The sequence below is a fragment of the Leucoraja erinacea genome, chromosome 8 (genome assembly GCF_028641065.1).
Source record: "Leucoraja erinacea ecotype New England chromosome 8, Leri_hhj_1, whole genome shotgun sequence".
Lineage (NCBI taxonomy): Eukaryota > Metazoa > Chordata > Chondrichthyes > Rajiformes > Rajidae > Leucoraja > Leucoraja erinaceus.
In genome coordinates, this window is record NC_073384.1 from 58,797,979 (window position 1) to 58,825,039 (window position 27,061).

At 40.0% G+C, this 27,061-nt stretch overlaps 1 long non-coding RNA gene across 1 annotated transcript in view; it reads right to left on the reverse strand.

The window, feature by feature from the left end:
* The window catches only part of LOC129699753 (uncharacterized), a 43,715-nt gene extending 16,654 nt beyond the window's left edge, over positions 1-27,061 (reverse strand). Inside the window, exon 1 of the long non-coding RNA XR_008723926.1 lies at positions 25,156-27,061. This is a non-coding gene — a long non-coding RNA (uncharacterized LOC129699753). The remainder of the gene's footprint in view (positions 1-25,155) is intronic.

The following is a 27,061-nucleotide window of genomic DNA, read 5'->3' on the forward strand; positions in this document are numbered from 1 at the left end:
TAGGCTTGGTATAATTGTAAATTGTCCCTAGTGTGTTTAGGGTAGTGTTAGTGTGCGGGGATCGCTGGTCGGCATGGACTTGGTGGGTCGAAGGGCCTATTTCCACGCTGTATCTCTAAACTAAACTAAACTAAAAGACTATAGTCAGCACCAATAATTTCCAAATTTCCAGCGTCAGCAAATTTGAATTTTAAATATTTTAAGGGCAAACAAATTTCTGGAATCCTAACAGGGCAAACACCAGCTGGCCCACCCATCCGGTCTGGCACATTCTTGTCAAGATATTCTTTAACTTTTAGATATCGCAGTCTGCTGGGTGAGATTCAAATCCAGATTTTAAAAAGCCAAGGCAAATGAGGTACAGTAAAACCGAATCATGGACAAGGCAAAATAGTTGGAGAGAATTTATACGGAAGAAGATTCTATTTACATGGTTATCATTCAACAAGCAATAGTTGGCAAGCAACTTACAGCTGGAGTCCAGCTTTTTGTGTTTATCTCTGGTGTAAACCAGCATCTGCAGTTCCTTCCTCCACAGGCAACTTACAGCTCTTACCTTCTTGAGCATTGTGGACGGATGTGACATTATCTTCAGTATGCAGTACTCATTTTGACTACCATTTCAGTCCTTAAACTTTCTTCAACGTGGTTAATATTATTGCTCAATATGAATCAATGTTCATATGTGGTCTTTCTCAGAGTCACATAATTTATGTGGCTTTAGCGATCAAAAATGACACTCAAATAAACACTGTGTGGCATTTTAGTTCCACCCAGGTCAACATTTCATAGTAGTTTGGCCAGTGTTTACTATTATTTCTGTCATGCTGATCATTCACATCCATTTTTCCAGCAGATCACCAGTTTTGTGGTCATCGCTCATTTTCCTTGCCTCTGCCAACCTCATGACTGCATAATTTTGTTCCAGCTTGCCTGGCTAGTTAATTTTAATTTAGTTTAGTTTAGAGATACAGCGTTAGAACAGGCCCTTAAGGCCCACTAAGTCCGCGCTGGGCAACAATCCCCGCACATTAACATTATTTACGCACACTAGAGACAATTTACAATTTTACTAAAGCCAATTTGCTTACAAACCTGCATATCTTTGTAGTGTGGGAGGAAACCTGAAGAAACCCCACATGGTCACAGGGAGAATGTCCAAAAAAAGTACAGACAGCACCCGTAGTCAGGATCAAACCCTCTAGCCCAGTAGAGCAGCAATTCTACTGCTGCACCTTATCCTGACTTTAACTTCAAAAACAAACTGATATTTCACAATTATACCCAGGCAATTATACCCAGGCAATTTAATCCAATTCAAGTCTAATGTCAGAAAACTTTGCATATGGTGAAGTAAGTTCTTTGTTATAGGGAAGATATGATTGAGCCCTGAAATAAATGCTATTCTCTGCATAGTATTTCCAGAAAACCTTTAAAACGTTGATCAAGTATTCTCATAGTCCCTGGGCGGCACGGTGGGCAGTGGTAACCTGATACAGCGCCAACGAACCGGGTTTGATCCTGACTAGGGGTGCTGTCCGTACGGAGTTTGTATGTTGTCCCCGTGATCGTGTGGGTTTTCCTCGGTGCTCCGATTTTTTCCTACATTCCAAAGGTTTGTAGGTTAATTGGCTTTGGTTAAATTTGTAAATTGTCCCTCGTGTGTGGGGATCGCTGGTTGAGGCGGATGCGATGGGCTGAAGGGTCTATTTCTGTGCTGCGTCTCTAAACTAAACTAAATTAAGATGCCAATTGTTATTATATTTCTAATGGATTACTATAAATTCCCCCCAAATCTAAGAGATATCAAAATAAGTTGTACCAAAGCCTTTTTTTCATTTCAACATCCAAAACTAAATATTTTATCCTGATTAATTTTTTCAAAGTTCCGTTTGTGTTTTCAATTAAAACATTATATCTCTATATGCAACAAACAGACAGAATGCACCTAAAAAAAAGAAATTCAATCATTCTCTAAGACTTCAGGTAAATTTCTCTATATTAAGACTTATTTTGGACAGTAATAAACACCCCTGAATGTATTAAATACAAGCCACTTAAAGGCAAATCCTTTAAATCAAACTGTCATTTGATGTACATACGCATCTTACATTCTTGAAGGTGGACCTTGTGTTTTGATTCTTGTGGTTCCAGCATATTTATGGTCACAGTTTTAAATACAAACTCCATCCACTGTGGCACTTCTTAAGAGTCTGGTGGGGTGGCTGGCAGAGGGTGAGTGGATCACAATAAGAAAATATTTATTCTTTGTAACTTCCAGAGCTTCACCAAAATGTTCCCCTTATTTCAAAAATTAGTTAATTCAACAAAATCATCTCACATGACCCAAACTACTAAATTAAATAGAAAATAGACACAAAAAGCTGGAGTATAGTAACTCAACGGGACAAGCCGCATGTCTGGTGAGAAGGAATGGGTGACGTTTCGGGTCTGGGAAGGAATGGGTGACCCGAGACCCTTCTTCAGTCACCCATTCCCTCTCTCTAGAAATGCTGCCTGTCCCTCTGAGTTACTCCAGCTTTTTGTGTCTATCTTCGGTGTAAACCAGTATCTGCAGTTGCTTCCTACACAAACTAAATTAAATTAATCAATTGCTGCCAATTTCTATATGTGGAATCCTGAATACAGAAGTTTGAGATTCCCACTTAACTTATGCTGTTATCCAGAATTACACATAACTATTAAAGTAAGAACTCTCTGTCTCCTACGCAGTGAGGTACAAAGTCTTAGTCTGTCTCAACTCTACATATACTTCAGGCCATTGGGTCCTGCCAAATTCCTCATAATTATTTTCTGCAATATTTCCAGTTAAGGTCATAAGCGATAGGAGCAGAATAAGGCCATTCGGCTCATCAAGTCTACTATGCCATTCAATCATGGCTGATCTATCTCTCCCTCCTAAACCCTGCCGTCTCCCCATAACCCCTGACACCCTGACTAATAGCATTATTCCTATGGCAAGGAGAGCAAAACTAAACACAATACTCCAAGTCCGGCCTCAACAATATTTTATGCAACTGCAGCATAACATCCAATTCTGTACATAATGTCATGAAGGCTAGCATACCAAAAGATTGCTTCACCAAAATGTCTACCTGCGATGCCACTTTCAGAGAACTATTTCCTGGGTTGCTGTGTCCAACAACATTCCCCGGGGCCCTACACTTCTTGACGAAGGTCATACTCTGGTCTGACTTCGGAAAATGTAACATCTCGCACTTAACTGAATTAAACTCCATCTGCCATTCCTCGGCCCATTTAGCCAGTTGAATAAGATGGTGCTTCAAATTTGTGATGCCTTCTATTATAGTGTCATCTGCAAGATTACTAACCATATCTTGTACTTTTTAATCCAAATTGTTAATATAGATGGCAAACTATTTTGGCCCCAGCAGCGAGCCCTGAGGCACACCACTAGTCAAGGGCTTATTCAGTCATCTTTATCTTTCTACATAGCAGCCAGGTGATTATATCAATGGTCATTGCACAGAAAGTCATGACCATGAAGGAATATTTACGCCACATTTTATTTGTGTCGCTTTTCCTCAGGGAAATTACAAAAAAAACAAAGTTTGTTGTCATAATTAACAGCAGTGGAGTAAGGAAAGCTAATCAATTGTTTGCTTCAGATTTGCTGAAAACAAATGTCTGTTGAAAAATTAAATCGTAAATTATAGGGAATGGGATGTTATCTGATCCGGTGTCCTTCAGAAATAATTGATTGCAATGGAATTTGAGATTACATATTATATGCAATATCAGCACTTTAACAGTCGGTTGGCAGGAAAATAGTTTTTATAAAATAACGGTGCCTTTCACTGGTCACATGATTCCAAAAGTTTAATAAAAGTATTCACTTTTGATTCATGCTTTCCTCCTCCCATATCTCCTTCCCAATGTTTTTCTTCAAAATTTAATTTCCTTCCAAACTGTGGCTTAGGACCATATTCCATGGCTGTATGGTCTCGTCCACAAAAACCACAGACACATAGACATTTATGAAAAGTACCCTGAGCATGAATTTCTTTGGCTCTTATAATGAATTTAAATTGTACAACATTTCATTCAAGTAATTTAGGATTTGGGAAAATTCTTTTTGACATGATCATACTAATCAGACCTAAAGCAGGTCTTAAATCATGTTATTTCATGAAGCAAAGTCATTTCAAGTATATTTTCAGGTTCACCATTTCCTCTTATTCTTTAGGGGACGTGGCTATTATAGAGCACCAAATGTCATCTGATAGTTAGTGAACTAAGAATTGCAATAAGCATGAAAATATGCATTTGGATTTTAGCCAAGGTTACTTTAAATGGTCTACAAATGTAATGAAATGGTTGGAAAAATATTAGCACAATACTGAACCAAAAAAGGAAACATTCTTCTATGCGGAGAATGGTCAACAGTTGCAAATGTGGTCGAGGTTACAAGATATGATTTAATTAGGAGAAATCTAACGGCAACAATGGGTAGGTAACAGGGCTGGTATCCTGCATGGTGGATTAGTGTATGAATCTATGACATTTGCCTCCACTGGCTCCCACATGCAATAGGTTTTGTTTAAGTTAGGTGTATCTTGATATTATTTAGGTGAGATTTAAATATGGCATATTTGTATTTAAGCAAGACATCTGGGATAAAATTAAGGCTTTGCACACATGATTTGATATAATATTTTGATTTGTTTCATGTAAAAACTGTATGTAGTGATATGATTTAGGTTTGAGTTAAACAAAATATTTTGTGATATGATGCATGCTTTATTTAGGAATAATCTATTATGACAAGAGTTCCTTTATTATTAGTGTTCAAGCATTTCATGGATTAGTTATGGATAATTACAGTTCAGTCCGCACTGGTGGAAAAGATTCAGAGAAACAGCATTAATCATCATTTAGAAAGGTACAGATTAATCAAGAAATGTCAGGATAGCACTGCCAAGGTGGCACATTTGGTCAATGAAGTTGATGAATTCGATGTTCCTACATCTTAGCAAGGCTTTTCACATTGTCCCACATCAATGCTGCATCAGTGAAGTAAAAGCCCATGGGATTGAAAGGAAAGTAACAAGATGGATCCAAAATTGGTCCAGTGGTATGTAGCAAAGTATTGTTTTTTGATGAGTACTGATGTCAGGGGTTATGGCGAGAAGGCAGGAGAATGGGGTTGAGAGGGAAAGATAGATCAGCCACAATTCAATAGCGGAGTAGACTTGATATGATGGCCTAATTCTGCTCCTATAATTTATGAATTTATGAACATAAATACAACTACTACTCATTTAACTATAGTTTTTTTGAAGGGCTAATTCCAGTTTGGTCATTATGCTGCGTTTGTTTTCAGTGATATATATTAACAACTTTAGTCTTAAACATAGGAAGCACGATAGAAAAATTGGTCAAATGTTTGAAGCCAGGACGATTTCAATGGGTAGTTCCATGAGGCGTAACATGGATGATATGAGCAGGGAAGATGTTCTCAAACTACATGAAGGACCAATTCGGTTGCATCTAGAGTGTTATTTGTACTTTTCATCACATCTTATAAGACAGACTGCATTGTCCACTCCTGCTGAATCTGGCAAGTTGTCCTTCAAGACTCAGGACGTGCTTATCCCAACTTCTAGGAGTGTGTAAACGTCTCTGCTCAGCTGAAACCACAAACCAGGTTCTCTATGGGGAGGACAATAGAAAATTATTTAAGGAAAATTATATTTTCAAAATTTTCCACGGATTTGATAGAACTTGTGAATTTTTCAAATTGCACACAAAATGCAGAAGCCCCATATAATTCCCACAGCTAATTGTCCCAACCCTAGCCACAAAGAACAATCGGTTAATACAATGGAAACCTAATTTATTTGCGCTTTGTTGTGTGTCCTTTTGGATTACATGCATAGAAATATATTTGGAGATATTTGAAAATATATTATATCAATTTAATATATTTGGGAAAATGGACAATATCATAGAACTTTGTGGTGAATTTTAACCTAATTTGTCCAGTGGAAAATTGCCAGGACTGGGTCAACAGAGAATTTACATTTCATCAATTTCCATGAGAGACTCATCCAGACCCATCAGTTTTCTGTCACGCGGTCAGGTTAAAAAGTAAGCAAAAGCTTTCTCGTTAGAAAATTCTGCCTCTCAGATTCTGTGCAGTCTTCTGCGTATTGTCAATAACCTTAGCGTATAAATCATAAACCTGTCTGTGAGATTAAAAGGGGGGAGGTAGCTGGAAATCTGTATATATTGTAAGAATAAAAGCAGACTGGGATTGAATTCAATGTCAATGTATATAACATATTCTTGATATAATGCAGGCTCAATATTTTTATTAGACGAGGTTTCACCAGAGACATTAATGTAAGCCACCTGTTGACTTGATTGATATATTTTCTGAGCTGTGTTGAAGTTTATGTATTATCATGAGATGTTAACATAATTGCCTTTTTTTATTTGACTGTAGATGTGGCCTTTTTCTTGGATTTAATGGCTTGTGACTAAATTAAAGGCATGGTGCTGTAGATGCAGTTGTTATTGAATAGTTCCATTTTTGATTATGATGTCAGCATTTCAGAATAACATTACAAGGGAAGGCTTTCTATTTTGAGAATTGTGCTTCTATAAGGGCAACATTAGAATGCAACATAATGTCTTTACCTTGAAATATTTCAGCACTTTCCTCGTAATGAACATTTCACAATTATTAGGAGCCAGACAATATGTTAGTATCTGGACTAAGACTTGAAAAGTTTCACTGTAAATATTTGGTTCGAACAAAGTTTCAATATGGGAAGAATAGTAGACAATCTGGAAAGCATTATATACAAACCTCCATTTTGATATCCATGGGCTTTGTTGAATGTGGACGAAACAAGATACGTGGAAAGGGATGGGAGAGGGAACAAGTAGGATGAAGTTTACAGTGATAGGAGTCAAAGTGTTGGGGTAACTCAGTGGGTTAGGCAGCATCTCTGGAGAACGGATGGGTGACGTTTTTCGGGTTGGGGCCCTTCTTTAGACAATTTGGTTTCTACTATTTTGACTTTGAAAGTAGTTTTATTAATGGAAAGAAAGCCAGAAGAGTATTTGCAAAGTGAGTTTGGGAGGGGAAGCAGTTCTTAATATGAATCAAAGATAGACACAAAAAGCTGGAGTTACTCAGCGGGTCAGGCAGCATTACTGGAGAGAAAGAATGGGTGATGTTAGGGAAAAGGGAATTGAGGGAGATAGATGGTGATGTGGAGAGATAGCAGCGAGAGAGGATATTACAGAACTCTCGTCGGAGAGGAGGAGAACTTCTTCAAAGTGGACATACCTTGAGAATATTTTGCAGTGGAGCAGAAGAAATGTGTAAGAAAGAACTGCCGATACTTGTTTGAACCGAAGATAGACACAAAAAGCTGGATTACAAGATACAAGATACATTTAATTGTCATTGAACCCGAAGATAGACACAAAAAGCTGGATTAACTCAGCAGGACAGGCAGCATCTCTGGAGAGAAGGAATGGATGATGTTTCGGGTCGAGACCCTTCTTCAGACTGGTTAGCGATAAGGGAAACGGGAGATATAGACAGTGATGTGGAGAGATAGCAGCGGACTGGTTAGGGATAAATTAATATAAAATTGATTGATATGAATAATTAAGAATAAAGTATTACCACTAATTTGCAGTCGAGATCGGGGGTCAAGATCGGGGGTCAAGATCGGGGGTCCAAGATCGTCCCATCAATCTTGGGAGGACACAGAAGGGAAGAGATTAAACTTTTTTTTTCGCCTTCCATACAGTGAGGAATGTGGAGGAGTCACTGGATGTTTATGTTAAAATGTATTTTGTGTGTTCTGTTTATTTTTATTTGCATGACTGACTTTCCTTGTATGTTGCAAAACATACTTGGCTAATAAAGTATTATTGTATTGTATTGTGCCTGTAGATGTCTGTAATGTGGGTTTCACATTTATGTAATTACTTGAATTACAATCATCATGCTTGAGTACATTTCAGTACATTAAACCCTCGCAATAATGGACCACGGGGGCGGGGGAATGGTCTCCGTATTGTCGATTGTCTAAGAATACCGAGTGTGGGAGATGAAGGCCGGGCATGGGCGAGGCCCATGGCGTGGGCGGGGGGTTGAACAAGCGGTAGTTTGTAGGCCTACCGGGCACCGGGAATGGGTTAGACCATTTAATTATCATGCTGCTCGCTCTCTCCACTCCCACAACCCAAAGCCCACTACTTGATGCCAGCTCATTGGGTGACTGGTGGAGGTGGTGGGGGGGGGGGGGGGGGGTGGCGCATTGGAAGAATCGGTCCACTAGAGCCAAACTCCACTATATGGAGGTCCGTTACTGCGAGGGTTGACTGTATTTAATAACAGTGAGGACACCAAGTTGACCCAGTCGGTGATCACACTGAAGAATGTAACTGACCTCCAACCAAAAATAAACAAATGCACAATTTTTAACAAACCATACATTTTATAGAGCACAGAATATTGATTGGGATTTGTACTCAAATTGAAAGAAAGTGAAATGTTAAAAGGAAACACATAAAAATAATATTTTTAAAAGTACAAATACTTTAAATAACAACCAAAATATATGAAATTATTTGTGTTATGGAGCAGAAAGGTTACGTATTGATTACAATTTAGTAAATCATTTAAAACTCATTTATACCTCGTACAATCAAGCAACATTTTTCAGATTTCTTTATTAGAAGAAAAGTTCATCAATACCTGAACTTCTTATTAATGTTTGCTGTGAAACACTGGAGCATAGCACTTCTTAAATGTTCACTTTTAACTGTGCATGTACACATACCAAAAGTTGCTGACAAGTAAGTGCAGTTAACCTCAATAGACCCAACACAAATTCCTAGTCTTTCAGTCCAATAGCAAATGTCTATGATTTAAAACATGTGACATTTGATTGTCTGCATAATACAGATGACTGTTATGTTTTATGACTGATGGCAGATCAATTTCCCTCCTGGGATAAATAAAGTTCTATCGTATCGTATCGTATTTAGAAGATTGAGAGGGGATCTTATAGAAACTTACAAAATTCTTAAGGGGTTGGACAGGCTAGATGCAGGAAGATTGTTCCCGATGTTAGGGAAGTCCAGGACAAGGGGTCACAGCTTAAGGATAAAGGGGAAATCCTTTAAAACCGAGATGAGAAGAACTTTTTTCACACAGAGAGTGGTGAATCTCTGGAACTCTCTGCCACAGAGGGTAGTTGAGGCCAGTTCATTGGCTATATTTAAGAGGGAGTTAGATGTGGCCCTTGTGGCTAAGGGGATCAGGGGTATGGAGAGAAGGCAGGTACAGGATACTGAGTTGAATGATCAGCCATGATCATATTGAATGGCGGTGCAGGCTCGAAGGGCCGAATGGCCTACTCCTGCACCTAATTTCTATGTTTCTATGTATCGTATCATACAGTCAAGTAGGTGGTATCGTAGACAGTGAAGATGGTTGTCAAACATTGCAGCAGGATCTTGACCAGGTGGGCAAGTGGGCTGAAGAATGGCAAATGGAATTTAATGCAGATAAGTGTGAGGTGTTGCATATTGGGAAGTCAAACCAGGCAGGACCTTCACAGTGGGTAGTAGGGCCTTGGGGGAGTGTTGTAGAGCAGAGGGATATAGGATTACAGGTACACAGTTCCATGAAAGTGGCGTCACATGTAGATAGGGCGGTCGTGATGTAGGTTTTTCTTCATTAGTCGGGATATTGTGTATACAGGTTGGGATGTTATGTTACAGTTGCACAAGGCGTTGAAGAGGATGCATTTGGAGTATTGTGCAGGAAAGAACTACAGATGCTGGTTTAAATCGAAGATAGGTGCAAAATGCTGGAGTAACTCAGCGGGACAGACAGCATCTCTGGAGAGAAGGAATAAGTGCCGTTTTGAGTCGAGACCCTTCCTCAGTTTAGTCACCCTGCTATCGGAAGGATGTCACTAAGGTAAAATGAGTGCAGAGAAGATTTACAAATACGCTGCCATGACTCAAGGGCCTGAGCTTATATGGAGAGGTAGGGCAGACTTTATTCCTTGGAGCGCAGGAGGCTAAGGGGTAATATTATCGAGTCTATATAATCAGGAGAGGAATTGATAGTCTTTTACCTAGGATAGGAGAATCAAGAACCAGAGGCAGCAGTTGGGGCAGGTCCAGTATAGTCCCTGGTGGACTCTTTGGAAGTGATGACCACAAAGTACAATGTACAATAACAATATTTAATAGACACTTTGAAACATATATAGAGAGGTAAGGTTCAGAATGATATGAGCCAAATGCAGACAGCTCGCACCAGCTTAGATGGGGTAGTTTGGAATACATGGACAGGTTGAGTATGAAACTACTGACTCTTGATTGGAAATATTGGTACCCTGCAATATTTTCCCCAAATGGCTACTTCTTCAATGTTTTAGCATAAAATAACAGAACTTCTGATTTCTGATCTCACCAATTTTACATCCAGAAGTTGAATGTTATTTTAAATGACATTACAAACTCCAACTAAACCCAGAACGACCAACTGCCTTGATTGCATTAGGGACTTTGGGCTTTGTTTATATTTTTACATTATATTGTGTTTTTTTTTTAATTTATTGAACTTAATTTTGTTGCTGAATATGGTATATACTGAGTACTATGTTTACATACCTGTAATGCAGCTGCAAATAAGAATTTTGTTGTTTTGTTTCAGGAAATATGACAAAAAAGTACTTGCCCTTGACTACCTTTGGTGCATCAAAGTCAAGTTTGTGCTGTCTTCCTATAGAAATGAATCCCCGTCAATGGAATAGCAGCAGCGCTTCAATTACTTTTGCCAATGAAATGAAATGTTATTGAACTCAATGTATGATTTTCAGAAGGTAGACACAAAAAGCTGGAATAACTCAGCGGGACAGGCAGCATCTCTGTAGAGAAGGAATGGGTGACGTTTCGGGTCATGCCCCTTCTTTTCAGAGTCAGAGTACCATCTATTGCTATTTTTATTGAGCGCTATTAGTAGTATATTGTTTGGTGATGAGCAATAAAAATGTTTTTTACTCTTCTTTTATACTCAGGTGCACTACCCCGAACATCGCACAGAAAAGCTGTTGGATTTGTTACCTCATTTCTTATTCTAGGAGTCCCACATAGACCAGGGCAGAGTGATACAGGTATCTGTTCTGTAGTTCCATCTGAGCATACAAGCCCCATTGTGTTGTATACAGAGCTTACACGTTTTAAAAATATCATGCAATGGTTTCTATATGGCCCACTATGCCAAAGCAAATGCAAATGCATCTAAATCAAAATCTATGGAGAAAAGAATGAATAAATGGGCATATTTTTAATAAACAGAAAGTTATTATTAATTTTGTCTGCCCCTTAAGGCAGAGATTGGCAAAAAGACCTCGGGGGAAGCATTCATCTTAATTTTTCTGTTTTTTTAATAGCATTTCATGTGATTCCCCATTATAAACTGCGGTCACAACTGACATAGTAAATAACTGGCAAAACTGGCAAAATGTCAAACAAAAAGTAATCGACAATAGTGCCAACTTCTACATATGACCTAATATGCTTTCCTGTGGTAGTCCACATAGAGATAGAGATCAATCATCTTGTAACCTCAGGGACAATGATTGCTGCTATCACCCATGCAAAATATATGATTATTCCCAACTGTTTTACTGAGATATGAAATGACGCATTGGTGCACTTTCCTTGTACTATGGGCACAATAGAATGTGACACCAGAAACATGTCGAATGCGCATACGAGAGAAAGAAACAACACTTTCCTTTTCAGCAAATATGACACAGCAATTTTAAAGTGGTATATTATTAATAAGATCTGCTTTAGTTCAGATTCTAGGCCTAACTTGATAAACATGCAAAGGTCAAATGTACTGCAGGATTGGTTTGATATTGCAGACACTGAAATTGCAGATGCTGAAATCTTGAGCACAAATCAAAAGGTTGGAGGATCCCAGCATCTGTGGAGAGAATGGACAGGTGATGTTTCAGGTCAGAACCCTTTTCTTCAGAATCTGATTATATTATATTGTATTCAGACTTTTGGAAATGGAACCTATATGTAAAGACTTCCACATTTCATCCTTTTCTTTTAACTGTCTGCAATTGTACTGAAGCTGGTGTTAAGATGAAGTATTCTGAGCATACTTCATCAGCAAGGCCTCATGGTTTGTTCTGAAGATAGACACAAAAAGCTGGAGTAACTCAACGGGACAGGCAGCATATACGGAGGAAAGGAATAGGCGCCGCTTTGGGTCAAAACTCTGAGGTACCTTGGGGTAACCCGCTGAGATACTCCAGCTTTTTGTTTGAATAATCTCTTCCTGGCTCAGTGTGGCAGTGTTTATTTGTAATTACTAAATATCATCCTACTTCCTTTACAGTGATTTCCATCATATATATTTTATCTTCTGTCTCCTAAAGCATGGAGCTATGAAAATGCTTTCCAATATTTAGATAGTGTTATGATGTTTCCTGGACTAATGTCAAATATATAAATGCACAAACAAAATATAAAAACCTATTGATTCTTCCTCTCTATTGACAATTTGGTTTAGTCATCCTTGCTCCATGGCATCCCCTTCTTTGCAAATTAACATTTAACAAATTCAAACAGTTCTTGCATATCCCTTTTCAGTACATGAGAGTGGGATGCAAGGAGGCTTTAGGATGTCAATTCTGGAAATTAAAAAATCTCTTCCGACTCAGGTCTTGGTCTAACACCAGCAAGATATTGAAAAATAGACAATAGGTGCAGAAGGAGGCCATTTGGCCCTTTGAGCCAGCACCGCCATTCATTGTGACCATGGTTGATCATCCACAATCAGTAACCCATGCCTGGCTTCTCCCCATATCCTTTGATTCCGCTAGACCCTAGAACTTTATCTAACTCTCTTTTAAATTCATCCAGTGAATTGGCCTCTGCCTTCTGTGGCAGAGAATTCCATAAATTTGCAACTCTCTGGGTGAAAAAGTTTTTTCTCATCTCAGTTTTAAATGGCCTCCCCTTTATTCTTAGACTGTGGCCCCTGGACCTGGACTCCCCCAACATTGGGAACATTTTGGGGTAGGAGATTGCAACCTTAATTTGGTCCACCCTGTTTTGACGAATGCAATCAACCTGGCATGCACAAACAGAAGATCAAACAGAACAAGTTGTCTTTACAACTTTAGGCAGTGCACGCCATACACAAGAAGAAGGGAACATTTTTCCTGCATCTAGCTTGTCCAGTCCTTTTATAATGTTATATGTTTCTATAAGATTTCCTCTCATCCTTCTAAATTCCAGTGTATACAAACCAACTCTTTCCAATCTTTCCTCATATGACTGTCCCGCCATACTGGGGATTAACCTCGTGAACCTACGCTGCACTGCCTCAATAGCAAGGATGTCCTTCCTGAAATTAGGAGACCATAACTGCACACAATACTCCAGATGTGGTCTCACCATGGCCCAGTACAACTGCAGACGTTTAACCATGGATCAGAGAAGGAATAAGGTCTTGTCTCACTGTCTCAAACTCATTGGATCTTTCATTGTGTGCGGTGCTTCCATTCGCATGTGAGTGCTCTGAGTAAATTTGCCAATTTACTACAGATTTCTCTGGTGGACTCCTGCCAACCAGGAACTCTATTGAGACTGTCCAAACTTATTTTACTTGAAGATTTTACAGAGTCCAGCTCAGGAGACTTTTATTCCATTAGTCTGGGTTGGAATCAAAGACAGGCTCCAGAAGTGAAAGTAATGTTTACTACCAAATGCCCAATGTCAGTACTGATTTTTAAATATTGCACTCCATAATAAGATAGATCTATGTTGTGTCTGGTTTGTTTTCCTGTGGTTTTCTCCCCATCAGTCATTGTTATTTTTTAAATTCAGTTGCATTCTGTTGCATTGTGTCCTTGACCATTTTTACAGCTGCTTTGCACTGTCAGTGAAGGTCATAAGGTCATAAGTGATAGGAGTAGAATTAGGCCATTCAACCATCAAGTCTACTCCACCATTCAATCATGGCTAATATATCTCCCCCTCCTAACCCCATTCTCCTGCCTCTGACCCCTGTGCTAATCAAGAATCTATCCATCTCTGCCTTAAAAATATCCACTGACTTGGCCTCTACAGCCTGTGGTAAATAATTCCACAGATTCTCCACCTCTGACTAAAGAAATTTCTCTCATCTACTTCCTAAAAGAACCTCCTTTAATTCTGAAGCTATGCCCTCTATTCCTAGACTCTCCCACTAGTGGAAACATTCTCTCCACATCCACTCTATTCAAGCCTTTCACTATTCTGGATGTTTAAATGAGATCCCCCCTCATTCTTCTAAACTCCAGCGAGTACATGCCCAGTGCTGACAAACGTTCATCATAGGTTAACCTACTCATTCTTGAAAAGTAAGTTGCAATTACGGTGAGGGTGCATTGGCCTGCAATCCTACACTTCCATTGGGTGGTAGATATGCATCAAAATATGCATCCCGATGCAGTTGCTTGGTTCTGGGCCAGCATATTATCAGGTACTCCAAAAACAGATTACCCTGGAAAGTAGATTGGTCCAAATGGAGTATTGTGGAACTGAGTAGATGATAATACTCAGATGCAGCCTTGCTCTTTTCTTTGCTCCTGGGAAATGATTCTAGAAATAAACTTCTAAGTTTCTTCCACATGCTGACATGTGACAGGTTCAAACAGCATCGATGTCATATGTACATCACAGGACACCAATATACACTGTGTGTGACTTAGCCAGAGCACACTCACACTGACTCCAGGTGAAATGGCAGCACTGTGGAAACAGGGCATTAAACCTCCATTGAAATCTATTGCTGTTTCATTTCAGTGTGTTAACATCCACCCCAGCAAATTGCTTAATTGAGAGAATTACATAAAACTTGTAAAACAGCAGAAAACAAATAATACAAGCAAAATTAAAAAAAGATTTAAGTGAGAAAATAATTAGATTTAACCCAATGTCCATCAGTTTTCTTGATGTATTATCTCTGAAACTATGCACTCAACTGATACAAATCAGATTTTCATACACTCAGGGAGATTCAATTCAAAAGCTCTGGGGATGTACCAATGCAAGGAGTTGTCGGAATTGTTACATGTAAATGTTACAACCTGTAGAAACTTGTAGTTATTTGGCAACCATTACTCTCATCTTGAAACGATTACCCTGCATCTTGAATTAGTTTTAACCCTGTTTGAATGGTGAAAAACATATGTGATGAGAAATTTTCTTCAAATAATGCTGATGTCTGTGCGGTATGGATTTAATGGTGAAGATGCTATGCTTGGATACCAGATATGTCTATAGATACATTGTTTATACCAATAAAATTAAAGTAGTAATTGCGCGCACAGACTGGTTGAAAAGCTGAGCATTGCCCTCAAGCTCGCAAAGGATTTGCTTCATTATTAAGAACATATTTAATCCGAGCCAATAAATTGTAACATGTAGTGCGTGGGTTTTATTGTTTATTCGCCACTTTTGTGGTCAGGTTGACTAAGGTGTAGTGCAGAAAGTTAAAAAGTGCATATTATATGCTGATAACCAATTTTTCTTACAAAATATTATTTCTCTGTATCCCCCCTAATGTTACACTAATTAGTTCTATTCAAGTTATTAAATATGCCCCATTAATATCTCAGCATAAATAATGTCACTTGCTCAGTTTACCTACACAGAAAGTAAAGAAAAATCTTGATTCTTTCTCAATTTTCCCTTTTTCAATGAACAAAGTCAGATTACAAAGTGAATTCCAATTTCAGCTGAACTCAGCTTTCTTGGTCAAATGATCATGACTAAACAGCTCTTCCCATTCATTTTGAAACAAAAGTCATAAGCCATCAGTGGGTGAGAAAAAGCAAATCGGAAAACAACTGTGCTCTGTAAAATCCTGAACTCTGTCAGACACCATTTGTGTCATAAGATAGCAAGAATGGATATCCGACAGCCAAAGAAGCCTCTTTCCAATCTATGAATTATATTTATAATTGAATTCACAGATGGACAGAAAGATATGTTTCCCTTTAGGGCAAAAGCTGTAAGGAAAGCTCATAGTTTTAGTGGGATTAACCCATTGACACTATTTCTATTATTCTCATTAATTTTATATTTTACTTTACTCTTTTATTTTGTTTCCAAACGAGTTCATGCCACCCGACATTAGAACCACACTGAACGGCCTGTATACAATTACTCTGAATGTATTTTCCCAAAACTGTCTTTGAAGTAGAATTCCAGGATAAAGGATAAAGTATGATTGGACAAATAATGCAAGAGATAAATCAGACTAGGGAAATTAGAAATCTGATTGGATGGTGCCAGAATAACAATGTTGTTCTCAAGATCAGCAAGACTAAGGATCTGATTGTTGAATTTAGAAGAGGAAATTATAGGATCCACGAACCTATAAATAAATCGTTATTTATCGGGCAGTCACGGTGGCGCAGCGGTAGGGTTGCAGCCTTACAGCGCTTGCAGCGCCGGGGACCCGGGTTCGATCCCGATTACGAGTGCTGTCAGTATGGAGTATGTACGTTCTCCCCGTGACCCCACGTGGATTTTCTCCGAGATCTTCGGTTTTTCCCCACACTCCAAAGACGTACTGGTATGTAGGTTAATTGGGTTGGTGTATGTATAAAAGGTTGTCCCTGGTGTGTGTGGGATAGTGTTAATGTGCTTGGATCGCTGGTCGGTGAGGACTCTGTGGGCTGAAGGGCCTGTTTCCACGCTGTATATCAAAACTTAACTACATCGATGGGTTGGGAATGGAGAGATTCAACAACTTCAAGTTCCAGGGTGCTTAATATCTCTGAAGATTTGTACAAAGCCCAACATATTGATACAATTATAAAGAAAGTCCATTAATGCCTCGGCTTCTTTAGAAGATTGAGGGGATTCAGTATGTCAACAAATACTTTCCTGAAGTTCTACAGGTGTACAGGAGAAAGCATAATGATCAGTTACATTACAGCCTATCGTGGCAACGTACACACACAAGAACAAAGGAGATTACAAAGAGTGGTAGGCAATGTCTGGTCCATTATGGTTACTAGTTTCCTCACCATCGAAGGGATTTATAAGAGGGGCTGCCTCAAAAAGGCAGACAGCATCATCAGAGATCCACAATTCCCACTTCTACCATTGTGAAGAAGGTTTCAGTTTGAACATCATGACAAACAGGATCAAGAATAGCTTCTTCCCAACAAGCATTAAGGGGCGCTCCGACTGCGGCGACCTAATCCGCGAGTTCAGGCGAGTTTACCCTCGACTCATACTCGCAGCATGGTCGTCACAAGGTCCTAGGAGGTCTTTGTAACTCTCCTTCATGCTCAAGAGTAGTCCCCGCGTACTCGAGGCCTCAGATAGGTCACGGTGTATTTTTTTTTTTTTTTTAAATATTTTATTTTATTAGAAGTAAGTACAATCATATGGCACCAAAGTGCCTAATATATATTTTCATAATATATAAAGAGGGGAGAGGAGAGGGGGGAGAGGAGAGGAGGGGGGAGAGAGAAGAGGAGAGGGGGAGAGGAGAGGTGAGGGGGGTGGGGAGAGGAGAGGAGGGGAGAGGAGAGTAGAGAGAAGAGGAGAGGGGCAGGAGAACCTAAAAAAACATTTTAGAACCAAAAAAGACACATTCTGCAAGCATTGTAGAACCAAAAGAGACATTTTTTGCAAACATTTTTGAACCAATAAACACTTTTTGCAAATGTTTTAGAACCAATAGACACATTCTGCAAGCGTTTTAGAACCACTAAGGACACTTACATTTGAGTAGACATGTGTTCAGTGTTATTCACAGCTCAGAGAAACGTGACCCTCTGCCTTCCTCCAGCTTGCAGACACTGATTGAGGCACACCACTTCCTGGTTTTATAGTCCCTCCCCCCTGCCACCAGCAGGGGCAGCAGAGAGAATGGGGAATTTTGTAAAATCATTAATATCTCTGTCATTTTTAATCGACGGGAAAAATCCTCGGCACACATACGGAGGAGGGGGGCTCTGAGCAAGGTGGCCAAAAATGACGGCCGTAGGTGGCGGCGTTCTCTCGGAAATCGCAGCACAGATGGCCAAAACCGGTCATGAACAGACTTTTAGTAATATAGATTGGGGTTAATGATTTATCTTAATTTTTATGTTTATATATGTGTATTCTGTTTGCAAGCCTATTGCAAATTAGAAATGAATTGTTCTCTTGTCGCCACATATGACAATTAAACATTCTTGACCATTGACTCTTAATCTTCAAATTAGGATAGAGTGTGACTCATAGGGGAATTAACAAGTGTGTTCGACAAGGAGATTGCTCTGTCATGAACAATGTTGGATTTCTTCCACATTATTGTACACCCTTACAGACACCTGATGTATATTTTGTCACAGTATTGTGTCTTGCAGATTAAGAAAATACATTGTGTGGTTAGTAGTTCTCTGTTCAATCTCTGTTGTAGTAAACATTTGTTCATCTGGCTGTCCAGTTAAATGTCTTGTCATTGGTGATCTCACAGATATAGCAACTGACAAGATTTGGTGCCGGTAGTACCACTGAATTTGGGAAGTTTGAGTAAGTGAAAAGAAGCTGATTTGATTTTTTTTTCTAGGCAACGACCATTAATTAGTTCATTTGATTTACATAGCATAAATGCTACTTGCCCTGCTTTGCTTGGCAGAAGCTCCTTTATATTTGGAGGTGTGAACAGATCTGAATGTTGTGAAAATTGACTCCAACAACCTTCATTATATTATGCAAGGAAAAATCAGTGGAGCAGCTGAAAATGCCTGAGTCACGGACTTTGGCAGAGGCAATTTTGGGCTTCAAACATTGAATTCCAAGAACAATACATTTCTCCCTCAATCAGATAGGGCTTCACCATTCAGAGGAGTTCCTGCGATTCGCACTAACATCTTTGCTGATGCTATTTAATAACATGCTCAGTTAAATGCTGTACAGATATTGAGAAAACTTAACTCTCTTGTCATGAAATAGATTACTTGTTTGAATTTTAAATATTTTCCGAAGAATTGGCCCAAGATCTTTTACATTATTTTTTCTATTTGGCATCGATAATTTTTCTAAAATCTTTTAATAAAACATTATCACTGAGTGGAAATAAAACCACATCTTTATGTTTTGATAACAAACTAATCAGCTGAAAGTGATGTTTTCTAGGAGCTGATAATTAATATCAGCAAACCATGTTTCTATTAATGAAGCATTTTAAACCAGAGCTAATAAGTGGATCTTTTGTAATGATGATTTTGGTAACTTGTAAGTTCCCATAATTTTTATTGATAAGGAATTCAGGTTAAGAAAAACACAAAATATCGGAGTTACTCAGTGGGTCAGGCTGCATCTCTGGAGAATGTGGAAAGGTGATGTTTTGGGTCAGAACCCTTCTTTTTCCAGAATAAAACATCACCTACCATGTTCTCCAGAGATGCTGCCTGACCTGCTGGGTTACTCCAGCTTTTTGTGTCTTTCTTAGGATAACCAGCACCTGCAGTTCATTGTTATTACTGTTCTGCCCATCTTTAAATATTTCCACTATTTTCCTTGATACCCTGCTCAGCCACTTGAATTATTTGTTAACTGGCTACAGGATTTTCATGACTGTTATAAGGCCTGAAAAACTATAGGAAATGTCGATCACACTGTAGGAAGTTGTCCCCACCGTTGTTAGCATTTGAATGAAGAAACAAAAAACTGCAGATGCTGCTCTACGAAAGATGTACACAAAGTGTAGGAGTAACTCAGGGAGTCAAGCAGCATCTCCAGGGAACCTTTTTTTTCTCCTGAGATGCTGTCTGACCCGCTGAGTTACCCCAGTGCTTTGTGTCTAGCATTTGAATGTATGTACCAACTATCACTGCTTAATTTGAATGCGTTGCGATACCTTTTTTCCAAACCATTTACAGTCGTGCCCAATTCGATAGAAACACCCCGTAACTTGCATTATTTGTCAGGTGAGTAAAATGCAATTTTGATATTTGTGGAAAAGTTATGACAGTACATTGAGAGATCATTTTCTGTCATAATTCATCGTGCCAAGAGAGATTACAATTCCAACACATGGTGTCCATCTTTGGGGTAAAGCAGCATCTCACCAGGCCACCTGACAGCTTGAGTCTCACACATGACTTGAAATCCAGGAACATCAGATATTAACTGTGTGGCTCTGTGCACCACCTTCTGCTCATCACCTTTGTTCCTCATTGCATAATTTGGAAGTGTGGTGGAATATGTCATGCTTTTTTCAGCTAAAAGGGTTCAGCATTCTTTGGCTGTGTCCCTGTCATTGGTTGAACATCATGAGTTTTTGGAAACTTCGGATTCTCTCTGAGCTTCGTCATGGTTCTTTCATGATGATAATAAAGAATGTAACTTGCATATTTTCTAAAGTAAAGCACAAAGTGCTGGATATCTCAGTGGGTCTGGCAACATGTGGAGGAAATGGATAGATGATGTTTCAGGTCAGGATCCTTCTTCACACATCTTTCCCTTTCCTTACACCATTCTTCCCAGGCAACTGAACCATCCTATCACCAACTAGAGAGTGGTCCTGACCTACCATCTACTCATTGGAGACCTATCTTTAATCAGACGTTACTGGTCTTTATCTTGCACTAAACATTATTCCCTTTATCCTGCATCTGTCCACTGTGGACAGCTCGATTGTAATCATGCATAGTCTTTCCACTGACTAGATAGCACGCAACAAAAAAGCTTTTCACTGTATTCTGGTACACGTGACAATAAACTAAACTAAACTAATTTTCACTTGTCCATGCTAAATGTTACATTCTTTTGCTTTGATGAAAAATTTATACCAAGTACCTACTTTCTGTCCATAGGGCGAATTTGAGCTCACCATTGCCAACCAATTTAAACCTCCATCCCATTCCTACTTTGCCCTATTGGTCCGACCATCCGCATCAAATTGTAGACATTTGGATCAATTAGATATGGATTGCTATTAATGAGAAGAACATGTATGAGAAGAACAAAACGCTGGTGGGTGTTGTGTACAGGCCACCTAACAGTAGTAGTGAAGTTGGAGATGGTATCAAACAGGAAATTAGAAATGCGTGCGACAAAGGCAAAACGGTTATAATGGGTGACTTCAATCTACATATAGATTGGGTGAATCAAATTGGCAGGGGTGCTGAGGAAGAGGATTTCTTGGAATGTATGCGGGATAGTTATCTAAATCAACATGTAGAGGAACCAACGAGAGAGCAGGCTATTTTAGACTGGGTATTGAGTAATGAGGAAGGGTTAGTTAGCAATCTTGTTGTACGTGCCCCCTTGGGCAAGAGTGACCATAATATGGTTGAGTTCTTCATTAGGATGGAGAGTGACATTGTTAATTCAGAAACAATGGTTCTGAACTTAAAGAAAGGTAACTTTGAGGGTATGAGACGTGAATTGGCCAAGATTGACTGGCAATTAATTCTAAAAGGGTTGACGGTGGATATGCAATGGAAGACATTTAAAGACTGCATGGATGAACTACAAAAATTGTTCATCCCAGTTTGGCAAAAGAATAAATCAGGGAAGGTAGTACATCCATGGATAACAAGGGAAATCAGGGATAGTATCAAAGCGAAGGATGATGCGTACAAATTAGCCAGAAAAAGCAGCATACCGGAGGACTGGGAGAAATTCAAAGACCAGCAGAGGAGGACAAAGGGCTTAATTAGGAAAGGAAAAATAGATTATGAAAGAAAACTGGCAGGGAACATAAAAACTGACTGCAAACGTTTTTATAGATATGTGAAAAGAAAGAGATTAGTTAAAACAAATGTAGGTCCCTTGCAGTCAGAAACAGGGGAGTTGATCATGGGGAACAAGGATATGGCGGACCAATTGAATAACTACTTTGGTTCCGTCTTCACTAAGGAAGACATAAATAATTTGCCGGAAATAGCAGGGGACCGCGGGTCAAAGGAGTTGGAGGAATTGAGTGAAATCCAGGTTAGCCGGGAAGTGGTGTGGGGTAAATTGAATGGATTAAAGGCCGATAAATCCCCAGGGCCAGATAGGCTGCATCCCAGAGTACTTAAGGAAGTAGCTCCAGAAATAGTGGATGCATTAGTAATAATCTTTCAAAACTCTTTAGATTCAGGAGTAGTTCCTGAAGATTGGCGGGTAGCAAACGTAACCCCACTTTTTAAGAAGGGAGGGAGAGAGAAAATGGGGAATTACAGACCAGTTAGTCTAACATCGGTAGTGGGGAAACTGCTAGAGTCAGTTATTAAAGATGGGATAGCAGCACATTTGGAAAGTGGTGAAATCATTGGACAAAGTCAGCATGGATTTACGAAAGGTAAATCATGTCTGACGAACTTATAGAATTTTTCGAGGATGTAACTAGTAGCGTGGATAGGGGAGAACCAGTGGATGTGGTGTATCTGGACTTCCAGAAGGCTTTCGACAAGGTCCCACATAAGAAATTAGTATACAAACTTAAAGCACAAGGCATTGGGGGTTCAGTATTGATGTGGATAGAGAACTGGCTGGCAAACAGGAAGCAAAGAGTAGGAGTAAACGGGTCCTTTTCACAATGGCAGGCAGTGACTAGTGGGGTACCCCAAGGCTCAGTACTGGGACCCCAGCTATTTACAATATATATTAATGATCTGGATGAGGGAATTGAAGGCAATATCTCCAAGTTTGCGGATGACACTAAGCTGGGGGGCAGTGTTAGCTGTGGGGAGGATGCTAGGAGACTGCAGGGTGACTTGGATAGGCTGGGTGAGTGGGCAAATGTTTGGCAGATGCAGTATAATGTGGATAAATGTGAGGTTATCCATTTTGGTGGCAAAAAACAGGAAAGCAGACTATTATCTAAATGGTGGCCGATTGGGAAAGGGGGAGATGCAGCGAGACCTGGGTGTCATGGTACACCAGTCATTGAAGGTAGGCATGCAGGTGCAGCAGGCAGTAAAGAAAGCGAATGGTATGTTAGCTTTCATTGCAAAAGGATTTGAGTATAGGAGCAGAGAGGTTCTACTGCAGTTGTACAGGGTCTTGGTGAGACCACACCTGGAGTATTGCGTACAGTTTTGGTCTCCAAATCTGAGGAAGGACATTATTGCCATAGAGGGAGTGCAGAGACGGTTCACCAGACTGATTCCTGGGATGTCAGGACTGTCTTATGAAGAAAGACTGGATAGACTTGGTTTATACTCTCTAGAATTTAGAAGATTGAGAGGGGATCTTATAGAAACTTACAAAATTCTTAAGGGGTTGGACAGGCTAGATGCAGGAAGATTGTTCCCGATGTTAGGGAAGTCCAGGACAAGGGGTCACAGCTTAAGGATAAAGGGGAAATCCTTTAAAACCGAGATGAGAAGAACTTTTTTCACGCAGAGAGTGGTGAATCTCTGGAACTCTCTGCCACAGAGGGTAGTTGAGGCCACTTCATTGGCTATATTTAAGAGGGAGTTAGATGTGGCCCTTGTGGCTAAGGGGATCAGGGGGTATGGAGAGAAGGCAGGTACGGGATACTGAGTTGGATGATCAGCCATGATCATATTGAATGGCGGTGCAGGCTCGAAGGGCCGAATGGCCTACTCCTGCACCTAATTTCTATATTTCTATGTTTCTAACATAGAAACAAAATGCTGGAGTATCTCAACGGGACAGGCAGCATCTCGCCAGGGAAGGAATGGATGACGTTTTGGGTCGATGCCCTTCTTCAGACTTCAGACCCAAAACGTCACCCAATCCTTTCCAGTGATGCTGCCTGTCCCGCTGAGTTACTCTAGCATTCTATGTCTGTCTTCAGTGTAAACCAGCATCAGCAGTTCATTCCTATGCGTTGATATCTGACTGAATATCCGGAAAAAAACAGCATGAATTAGCTGGCTAGGCAAACATTTACTTTTATTCAGGCACTATGGAGAGTACTTACTATAATCAAACCACAAATTAAATAACATAAATCTGAACTAGCTTGGTGGACTGAGGACAAAGGACATTGCAGATGTCTGTTAAGCAGACCATACAGGAGCATGGCTGCACTACCACCAGACTTAAGAACAGTTTTTACCATCAGGCCATCAGGCTGCTGAACTCATAAACACATCATATATGTTGATTATGTTATTTATTATTGTCTTCTACCTACCAATGTCACTTTTATCTTATCTTTTTTTATCTTCATTTTATCCTTGTAATATCATTGCTGAGGTGACCTGTTGTCTTGTCAAACACATTTCATTGTACCGTTGACCCAGTGTTAACCTACATATGACAAATAGAACTGAACTGAATTGAACTGAGATTCTGGAATTAAAACAAAACAGACGCTGAAAGAAGTCAGCGGTCGTGCAGCATCTGTGAAGGCAAGAGGAATAGGTCGACATTATGGACGGTGATCCTGTATCGGGACTGGTGGCGTGCTGCATGTTTTACACCTAGTTATTTTGCCAAACCACATTAAAATCAAGATCGATCAATTTTCGTCATTGCTACACAAGGGGAGGGAAGCACAACATTGAAAAACTGATTGGTAATTTCTGCATAAATCTATTTGACTGAATGTAAGCATTTGGCCTATTGCCAGCCCCATAATACCGGGATGTCTGGGTGAAAGGGGAATGTTAGTACACATAAAAACGCAGAATAGGGGTGGGAAATCTTCCAATTGTGTCTGATAGACTCCGATACGCAACCTTTTGTTAAACTAATAACACATGCTGCCTACATAAGCGAAGAAAGTCGTCAATCTGAATACAATGCAAATATCTTAGCGCCTTGAGGCATGCGGCCTCTTAAGGCGCAGGGAACCTGCTCGTGTGTGGCAAGGTGCGAAGAGACATAAGAGACTGCAGATGCGAGAATCTGGGGGTGAAAAGCCAACTGAGGGAGGAGCTCAGCGGGTCAGGCAGCATCTGCGGAGGCAGAGAGTTGGCTGATGTTTCAGTTGGAGACCCCACACCAATCCTGATGCAGGGTTTGGACCCGAAGCGCCTATCGTTCCTTGGCCTCCGCAGATGCTGCCTGGCCCGGTGAGTTCCTCCAGCGGTTGCTGTGTTTTTTTTTCGCCGTACTTGAATTGCACAGAAGACTCACTTGCAAATGTCCACCCGATGAATCACGAAGCACCACATCCATCGTTTCTGAATTGATCACAAATTGCATGCACGTTGGATTGAAGACCAGGCTATCTACCAAATGGGAAGAGGGGGTGGAAGTTTTTCCTCTTGTATGGATTCGCAATTGGAAGTCATTGGCCCGCGATCCGTCTATGAAAGCGGAATGACGCGATCTGTTCGCAGTTGTATCAGGGAGGGGCAAAAAAAGCGAGATAAGAATATATATATGAAGGCACTTCTCCTGCCCGCCCCCGCTTGGCTGCAGACTGTAACCGGAACACGAAGGAATGGTGTACCCAAACCTTTCAAATATGTCCCTTCGAATGAGTCGACCTCCGAGATCTTTCGACCTTTTGCACTGAGTTCAACGGCTGCTCGTCGCAGGGACTCGCTTCCTTGTCACCAGAATTGTTGCAGACAGTTAATTTCACTTTTTCGATTCCAGTTTATTTGGTCGCTTGGGCGACAACACGCGCAAGATCAGATTACCATTTGTTAGTAAAACGATTTGAAGAACTCTTAAGGCTTCCAATTTACCGCTAACCATCTCAAAGTCCACAAAATACATGAAAGTAGGCATCAACATTCTTGTACGTATTTCCGAAGCCGAGAGTTACCTGTATTTCCCCCCGCAAAACATCGTAAAGAATTAATTACCTTACATTTCATCTCCGGTAGAATGGTAGAATGGTTCACTCCGACATTTTCGTGGATGTGATTCCGCTGAATATTTGGCACCTGGTAGTATGGTATATTAATGTAAGAAGCATTTACAAATTCCTTTGGGGGGAATACATTACATTGGTTAGCTGCATTTACCAAGCACATAGTTTAACCATATTTTTGGGAGATGGATTATCAAGAGCTGCTTCATTACTAACCGGGAAGAGACAGTTAAATCACTGTGCTGCACAACTGCAAAACGTTTACCCAGCCCTGAAAAGGAAATGTGGTTTTCTTCTTGAAGTTAAACAAATTATAAATCTACCTTATTTGCCTTTACGTTTGGTCAGCAAATGTGTTCCAAATGTTGCCAATGGGGGAATGGAGCCCGTGCAACTTTGGAGCGGTTCCACCTGCGGGGGCTCCAGGCTGCCGATAGGTGGCAATGTGCATCTGTAAATCAGTCCCACTCTTTCTCCCCTTACCTTGCCAGCACTGGAAACACCCAGCCATTTGCAACCCAAAAAAAATCAGCAAAAACCCATTCTCACTCCAGCAGACACCGCTTATTGCAGCTGCATTACATTCTGTTTCACAGGGGACATGCCTCACGGGCTTTCGCTAAATTAATTACCACATTAAGAGTAAATGTTCAAATTTTTTTCCCATGGATATTTTGGATATAAACAAGTGGACTGTGAATTATTGATAATACTATACACTAAATCCAAGTTAATTATTACTGGCTGATTGATTTACTTAATTAAGTTTACATTTCTTAAACATTTCCAGTGTTGCTGCAACTTAAGGGCACTGAAGGGTCTCTTCCCGAAACGTCACCTATTCATTCTCTCCAGAGATGTGGTCTGGCCCGCTGATTTACTCCAGCATTTTGTGTCTATCTTTGCTTCAACTTAAGGACGGTTCCAAACCTCGACTTAAAATGCTAATTATTTATCACTGTACAAGACCAAATGAAGAATTTGAAAGAACAAGAACGATGAAACCAACAACACTGGTGGAGTCGTGAATTGGAAAACTATCATGGGCAGATAAATGGGCAGGCAGTCTGTAAGTGAATAGATAGAACGGGAAAGTTAGAGGGCGGGTAGCTAGGCACTATTTGACTGAGTTTGAATTATGTTAGATTGAAATTTACTATTTTTTTACCAGGAATGTTGATCAGAATAAGTAGCTGTTGCCTCCAACTTCGCATAATA